This window comes from Erpetoichthys calabaricus, chromosome 2, assembly GCF_900747795.2.
Source record: "Erpetoichthys calabaricus chromosome 2, fErpCal1.3, whole genome shotgun sequence".
In the NCBI taxonomy this organism is placed as follows: domain Eukaryota; kingdom Metazoa; phylum Chordata; class Cladistia; order Polypteriformes; family Polypteridae; genus Erpetoichthys; species Erpetoichthys calabaricus.
In genome coordinates, this window is record NC_041395.2 from 300,170,781 (window position 1) to 300,179,691 (window position 8,911).

An 8,911-nucleotide genomic window follows, 5' to 3' on the forward strand; every position below is an offset into this window, starting at 1 on the left:
GTATATGAGTTTTTGTAGTTTTTGTGATGCTTCATTTTTCCTTCCAACTTCAATGTTTTCACATGAATTTCTGCTCAGAATTATGGAAGAAACATATAAACTACACAATATACATAAAAATGTATTGCATTGCTTTAAATACAATTCTGCCATAAAAAGAACCATTTCTGGCTGACCAGGTTATTGTGCTTTTTTATAACATTGACTGAAACAAAAAGTGACTGTTACACCCCAGCTTGGAGTATATGAAAAGCACTAATTTCTCCAAATTGACTGGCTGGGAGCTCCCACTTTGAAGACTGTTCAGCACATGAATGCAGCATTAATCTGGGCTGGCTCAAGGAGTCTAGACTCAGAAAGGAGTTGGGACAAATTTATATCATAAGAGGAGGAGAAACAAGCATTAAGACCAATGAAGAATGAGAAGGGAGTGCTTGGTTTAGTATCACTGAAGTTGGAAGGTTGGCAGTCAAGCCACTGGCCAGATAAGCGCGCCACCTTACTAAAGGAAGACTCAATGACCATAGAGGTAATGGCGCCACTAGAATCTGATGAGCTCTAGTGCAAAGAAAATAAATTAGCACTCCCCTTATGTAAAAGGAAATCAAAGCCAATTTCAAAATGACCACCTACAAAATGATCACCATCAGACACAGTACATCTGAATATAAACAGTGGAGCTGTTACATATAACAGGGCCAGGGACAGAAATGTCTTAATGGGCCCTCCCTCAGCCTCACAATGTAGTGGCATTTAATAAGTGTTATTAACAAAAAATTATTAATTAATTTTTTTAAAATATTTCAAGCCAAATGCAAAAGATTATCAGAGTGTATTTTGTAATATTGAAAACCAGATGCAACAAAATATCCTTTTAACATCATGTAAAACAAATATAATAAATAACAGGTCCTATCTTGCTACTCTCATTTCTAGATACTCCAAGTGGCCTTTAACCTGCAATTGCTCTGTCCAGGGTATGACATCCTCCAGCTTGCAGGGAAAACTAGGGGGTTGATGGCAGGATTGGCACTGTAGCCACCGTAAAAAAAAAAGAAACCCACACTGTTCCACTCCATTCTAACTAGTGTGGTGCTAAGGTGTCTTCTGTTGCACAGCTGCACTAGGGTCCTACTTTGGGATCCTGGGGGTGGTTTGTTGTGTGGTGGATGTGGCAACACACTGTATCAGTGCATGATCCCAACCAACCAACCACCTACTTGTAAGAGTTTTTCTGTTTATGAAGTTAAAATTCATTAGACCTTTACTCAACCTTCCATTCCATTGACAAGATTGTAAGACTATCCAGTCTATCTTGGTTACATGCAAGTCATTATTAATCAATTTTAGTTAAGTAAAACAATGGCGTTCCCAGCCACAGTGCAAGAAATAAACAGTGCAATACGTGCAGCTTTGTAAAAACTCTGAAGCTTCTTTCCATGTATGGCATTAAGCAATTCCAGAGGTGTCAGATCATCTTTAAAAGTAGAACAGTATTTCTTTTTCAGATGGTTTATTTGACACTCGCTGTCTGTGGTCAAAGCACCAAATATTGTTACTGATGGCACTGTTACAAAACCATTGAATTTGTGCATGGACCATCCTAGGGTCCCCACCAGCCCAGGGCAAATGTTACCAGCCTGACCTTCAGCAGCCATGCATGTAAGCTACTTAAAAGGTCAATAGTTATAATTAAGCTTTATGGAGATGTGGAAATGATAGTACCTTTAACATTTTCATTCTGATATTAAGTAGGCAAGCATGTTACTAATAAAACCTTGCTAAATGACCATGCAGTCATCTGTGAGAGTTTATGTTCTCCCTTTGTTTATTCCCTCTCATTCTTGACACAACTGAGTTTCCTTTTTTTTATAATAGGGGGTGAGGTATTGGAGGAATACCAGGTGGGCACTTGCTTTCCAACTGCACTATAGGCCATACGCCAGATGAGCTTCCTCCAACTTTCGGATTGATTTACAGTTGTGTTGGTCTCACAGACTACAAACTCAGTTTAACACTCAGTTTACACCCCTTTTGAAAATAAACACACAAATAAAAAAATAATGTGAAATGTGACAATATATCAACAATAACAACAGGAAATGTGAGTGTAAATAAGAGTGGGAGTCAAGCTAAAGTTAGAAAATGGGATTTATCAGAGAATGGAACGAACCTTAACAAAACTGATAATGTCATCTCTCAATGTAGTCTCCACCATACTCAATGCCACCTGCCTGGAAATGCCTGGATTCCAGCGGAATAAAAAGTTTTATCTTGTCCTCACAACTATTTGTGCACCGCTTTCTTCACGTTGTCATCTATCTTGAATCAAACCCAGATTGAAATCATGAGGTGCCAAATCTGGCAAATAAGGAGGATGTGGCAATACCTCAAACTTCAGTTTCTCCGGACAAGCCTTGGTCTTCTTTACGGAAGCATATTAGGGGCCATGGAGAAGAAAAAAAAAATATGGACATAGTAAAAAAAAAAAGTGTATGTCGAGAATTGTTAGCAGTGTGTGGTAAAAGGACTTCTTGAGAGAACAGTCCCTGCTTCTTGGATCAAACGGCAGGCTTCACATTGATCTCCAGCAAGTCAATTCATTTAATTCAAATCAATTGCGACTCTTCAGTTTCACCTGGGGGGATGGTGTGGTGGGGTTTTGGTAAACGTTAACATTATATAAAGTTGTTGTCTGTTATACCTGCATTTTTATCACTCTTTAATTTAATATTGTTTTTTATCAGTATGCTGCTGCTGCTGGAGTATGTGAATTTCCCCTTGGGGATTAATAAAGTATCTATCTATCTATCTATCTATCTATCAGTAACTTGCACTAGTGACTGTAGTACCCCTCGGCATGTAGTGTTTGACAATAACTCGGTTGCACTAGCAATTACGAGGACAAGAGAAAATCTTTTATTCTGCTAGAAATCAGGCACTTCCAGGCAGGTGGCGCAAGTGCATTGAGAAGGATGGAGACTCCATTGAGAAATGACATTATCACTTTTGTGAAGGTTCGTTCCATTTTTTAATAAATACTATTTTCTAACTTTAGTTTGACTCCCCCTCGTCGTTAAATGAGACACAATATATATATATATTTGTTGCTTATTTCTTAATGTAAAGTATCTGTTTATTTCAGAGACTTACACACAACATGAAATAAGCCCTGAAATGAAAACTCATGCTCACTCGTCATTTCTTCATGTATTTCTTTCAGTGGCAACACAATAAGCCTTGAAATGAGAACTGTCACTTTCACTCGTCAAAGTTGAAAGGGTGGGCTTTTTGATTGGTAAATAGTCATCGGGGTCTGGCATACTAAAGTAGCTTCTCTGCACACTAATTCCGGGCTTCTTTTTTCCAACGCGCACAGTCACAACTCTGAGCAAGTACTGTACGTATAGTCAAACAAAGCGCTTACATCCACTCTGCAGACGGTTCACCAATCAAAAAACAGAACTCGCTAGAGCCCATCCTCTTAACTTTGACGAGTGAAAGTGACAGTTCTCTTTTCAAGGCTTATTGCGGTGCCAGTGAAAGTTACACGACGTGAAGAAATCATTAGGCTACACACTTAAAGAAATAAGCATCACAAATAATTATTTGGTGATATATGTCATTATTTATATTTACATTTCATGTTATTATTTATGTATTTATTCATCGTAACTCTCACGGTACTTACCCTATTTATTTACGTAATGTGAAGTGAAGCGAAATGACGCCTTTTATTAACTAAAAACATTACAATATGCAAGCTTTCAGGCCCCTTCTTCAGTAAAAATTATTTAATTTTGCCCAAAATATTCCCCCGAAGGCATAATTGCAATGCAGTTTTCATGAATATCAGGAATGCATCAGGATACCAACCAACACAATTGCATAGTAAAGTAGTGTACTGTATACAAAGGCTAGGTTGCATTTTTTATTTTGAACGAGCAGTCGGACACAAATAGAATAAAGATTCTAAAATTTTAAATTACTAAGTATGGGTATATGCTAAATCAGGGGTGTCAAACTCAATTGCACAGGGGGCCAAAATCCAAAACACACTTTAGGTCGCGGGTCGAACAGGATAAACATTTATTGAACACACTAAAACTAAACTTTTAAAACTTTAAAACTTTTAAAACTTAACTTTTTTGAACATAAATATGAATAAAAACAGACAGGAATATTATTCCGGAATAAATCAACTCAAACCTTAAATAACTTATAATATTTTGCTCTCCATAATAATATATCCTGTCTAAATTATACAAGTTAGAAATAAAGTAAACGTTAAAAGAACAAACATTCAAATTTCTTTACTCTTCTATCATTTTATTAAAAAAATAAACTTAGATTTTGCTCTCCATAAAAATATATCCATCCATCCATTTTCCAACCCGCTGAATCCGAACACAGGGTCACGGGGGTCTGCTGGAGCCAATCCCAGCCAACACAGGGCACAAGGCAGGAAACAATCCCGGGCAGGGTGCCAACCCACCGCAGGACACACACAAACACACCCACACACCAAGCACACACTAGGGCCAATTTAGAATCGCCAATCCACCTAACCTGCATGTCTTTGGACTGTGGGAGGAAACCGGAGCGCCCGGAGGAACCCACGCAGACACGGGGAGAACATGCAAACTCCACGCAGGGAGGACCCGGGAAGCGAACCCGGGTCCCCAGGTCTGCCAACTGCGAGGCAGCAGCGCTACCCACTGCGCCACCGTGCCGCCATAAAAATATATCCTGTCAAAATTATACAAATTCAAAATATGAACATGCTGCATAACAAAACCTGTAAATATAAATAAAATTTGTGCTTTTCAGCATTAACAAATCAAATCATTCAGTTGTCTTTGCTCTTATGTCATTTTATCAGAGCTGGACGCCTGGCATCTTTTTTTGGCAATTAGTTCGTTTATGTTTGGTGTGAGGTTCTGTGTTGTGGAGATTCTCAGGATGGACTGCAGGTGCTCATCAGTGAGACGACTCCTGTGTGCTGTTTTGTTAGTCTTCATCACTGAGAAGAGCTACTCACACAGATATGTGCTACCAAACATGCACAAGGTTCGAGCCGCATGTAGACAGAGCTGGAGCATTTCTGCGAGAATGGAGTGAATAAACTGTGCGGGCCCTGCAGTATCGTACTTTGCCTTCAGTGTGCCATTACACTGCAGCTCAATCAGCTCCATCTGAATCTGCACAGGTGCAGTTTCCACATCGACGGCAAATGGGTTCTTTTTTTTGTTCTTCAAAGTCACCAAAGCGCCGTGCAAACTCAGTGCACAGTGCGCTCAGTTTATCAGCAAAGTGCGTATTTGGGAACACCGTTGTGCCGACTTGCTTCAACATTACTTGGCAACAGGGAAAGTGGGGCAAGTTGCACTGGTGCATTTGTGTCTCCCATAAAAGCAGCTTCACTTGAAATGCCTTCACTGCGTCATACATGTCAGTGATCATGCGGTCACGTTCCTGGAGCTGGAGGTTTAAGGCGTTGAGATGAGCTGTTATGTCAGCCAGAAATGCCAACTCGCATTTCCACTTTTCATCCCTAAAATTGGTGGAGTCTTTTACTTTACTGTCCATGAACTGACAGATTTCGTTGCCGAGCTCAAAAACTCTGTTGAGAACTTTTCCTTGACTTAGCCAACGCACCTCTGTATGATAAGGAATGTCAGCAAACTCTGAATCTATCTCCCGCATAAAGGACTGAAATTGCCGGTGATTTAAACCTTTAGCTCGGATAAAGTTTACGGTTTGTGTTACAGTGCTCATTACATTGTCCATCTTCAGGACTTTGCCACATAGTGTTTCCTGGTGTATGATGCAGTGATATGCCGTTAACTCACCAGTACAGTTCTCCTAGTGCATCTTTACTCGCATCCTTCCCACTAGTCCACTTTTTTCACTACACATCCATCAGTTATAAGTGCAATAAGTCTGTCCCAGGGCAGTTTCATGTCGGTTATGCTTTGACATACATTTTCAAAAATGTCTTTTCCAGTCGTTGTCCCATGCATCGAGTTAATGTCTATTATTTCCTCTGTAACGCGCAAATTGGAGTCCACTCCACGGATGAAGATGGCCAGCTGTGCAGTATCAGTCATGTCAGTACTTTCATCCACAGCAAGAGAGTATGCAATAAAGTCTTTGCTTCTTTCACTCAACTGTGTTCTTAAATCAGTGGCCATCTCACAAACTCGATCAGCAATCGTATTTCTACTCAGGCTTACATTTGCCAGCATCTGCTTTTTGTCTGGACATAAGACGTCAAACACCTTGATCATGCAGCTCTTCAGAAATTCTCCCTCGGTAAATGGCCTGGCTGATTTGGCGATCTCCTCTGCCACGATAAAACTTGCTTTCACAGCAGCTTCACTTTGTGATTTTGCACGGGTAAAAAACATCTGCTGAAGTGTCAGATTCTTCTTTAACTCTTCTGCTTTCTGTATCTTCTGCTTTGCATTCAGGTCTTTCAGGTTATCCTGATGTTTTGTCTCATAGTGCCGTCTTAGATTAAATTCTTTAATTACAGCCACATTAGCTCCACAAACGAGACACACGGGTTTACCGGCAATGTCAGTAAACATATACTCAGCCTCCCATCGGTATTTAAAGGCTCTGTTTTCAGAATCAACTTTTCTCTTCGGCATCGTGAGGGCTAGCTTCGCAATAACTTGCAGCATCATAAGCTAGACTTGATTAACGCGGGAAGTGTTCGGCAAGGCCGCTGAAGCGCTGCATTATGGGACCTGTAGTTTATTGTGTTACCAGCGTTTCTTATCGCCGGGCCATTAATAACAATAATATATAAAATGATCTCGCGGGCCGGATATAATTACACGCCCGGCCGGATGTGGCCCGCGGGCCTTGAGTTTGACACATATGTGCTAAATGAACACATATATAAGAGTATACAAGTCATAAGAGGTACACATCCTGCTGTCATACATTACTTTGACCTTAACAGCCGACGGGGCATGGTACACGCCATTTAATTCGTTACCTAAACATTTATTTAGGTTAAAAATCACATTAATAGAAAGGGTACAGCCCTTCATAAAATGATCACTTACAGGTAACGCCTTATAAAGATGTAACAACCGAACTTTAATTCATATTAGGCCGAAGAGTTTCTCCTCCGCACTGGGAAGGTCGCATGCAGCTCCCAAACTGAACTTCCCGCCTAAACTAATCCTGAAAGCAGCGGCGTCTGCAGAAACCGGCGGCCGGCGATACAACAAATGGTCAGCAGAGGTCGCCAAAACACTGACATTAATAACCCTTCTTTCGGCTGCCTCTGCGGATATTGGATGTTTTCGTTTTCTTTTTCCTTATCCTTAATTTCTGCGGTCAGGCTTAAAGTTTTATTTACAATTTAAAATTTAATACATATTCAGGCATCAATTGTTCTATTTATAACAGCTGCCCACTAATATCAATTTGGTAAGCCCCATGGAGTGCAGCATGTTTCCCAAGCCTTTCAGTAAACTTGTTTCAGGAAATGGAGCATAAGTGAGCAACTAATGAAGTAAGAAGTACATCAGAAATGTTGATGTATGCTTTATAGTTTTATATTTAAAAAAAGTTCTATATTTTATTTCATTCTTGGTTTTCATAGTGACAGAAAGTGATGATGTGTTGCATTTTGATCAGACATGCAAATAAAAATTTCACTGTAATCCGTACATTACTACTACAGTGAAAATGTTCTTTAACATATTTTCAACCTTTCTAAACTTTTTAAAAAATAAAGGAATTCTTTTTAATCAGAGTATAGCATCAAGTCAATGAAACTTCTGGGCTATTGATCTGGTCAGTTAAGAAGCGCAGGGTTTTTTTTAATCAGTTTCAGCTGCTTTGGTGTTAATGAAATTAACAACAGGTGCACTAGAGGGGCAACAATGAAAAGACCCCCAAAACAGGAATGGTTTAACAGGTGGAGGCCACTAACATTTTTCCTTCCTCATCTGCTTTTTCTCTCATTTTGCATTTGGCTACGGTCAGTGTCTCTACTGGTAGCATGATGCGATACCTGGACCTTACAGAGGCGACACAGGTAGTCCATCTTCTCCAGGATGGCACATCAATACATGCCATTGCCAGAAGGTTTGCTGTGTCTCCCAGCACAGTCTCAAGAGCATGGAGGAGATTCCAGCAGACAGGCAGTTACTTTAGAAGAGCTGGACAGGGCCGTAGAAGGTCCTTAATCCATCAGCAGGACTGGTATCTGCTCCTTTGGGCAAGGAGGAACAGGATGAGCACTGCCAGAGCCCTACAAAATGACCTCCAGCAGGCCACTGGTGTGAATGTCTCTGATCAAACAATCACAAACAGACTTCATTATGGTGGCCTGAGGGCCCGATGTCCTCTAGTGGGCCCTGTGCTCACTGCCCAGCGCCGTGGAGCTTGATTTGTATTTGGCATAAAACAGCAGAATTGGCAGGTCCACCACTGGTGCCCTGTATTTTTCACAGATGAGAGGGGGTTCACCCTGAGCACATGTGACAAATGTGAAAGAGTCTGTTGGAGCTGTGGAGAGCGTTATGCTGCCTGTAACATAGTTCAGCATAACCAGTTTGGTGGTCGGTCAGTGATGGTCTGGGGAGGCAAATCCATGGAGGGACACACAGATCACTACAGGCTAGACAACGGCACCTTGACTGCCATTAGGTATTGGGCTGAAATCCTTGGACCCACTGTCAGACCCTATGCTGGTGCAGTGGGTCATGGGTTCCTCCTGGTGCACGACAATGCCCGGCCTCATGTGGCAAGAGTATGCAGGCAGTTCCTGGAGGTTGAAGGAACTGATACCATTGACTGGACCCCACGCTCGCCTGACCTAAATCTAATAGATTTTGGAGGAGATCCCCTAGGACACCATCCATCTTCTCATTAGGAGCAAACC

The 8,911-nt window shown here is 41.0% G+C and overlaps 1 long non-coding RNA gene across 1 annotated transcript; it reads right to left on the reverse strand.

Moving 5' to 3' along the window:
- Positions 1-4,916: 4,916 nt before the first annotated feature.
- Positions 4,917-6,548, reverse strand: LOC127526536 (uncharacterized). The gene is made up of 2 exons (XR_007934029.1): positions 6,372-6,548; positions 4,917-5,423 (listed from the first exon to the last, which is right to left on the reverse strand). It is a non-coding gene; the product is annotated as an uncharacterized LOC127526536 (long non-coding RNA).
- Between the last annotated feature and the right edge of the window lie 2,363 nt (positions 6,549-8,911).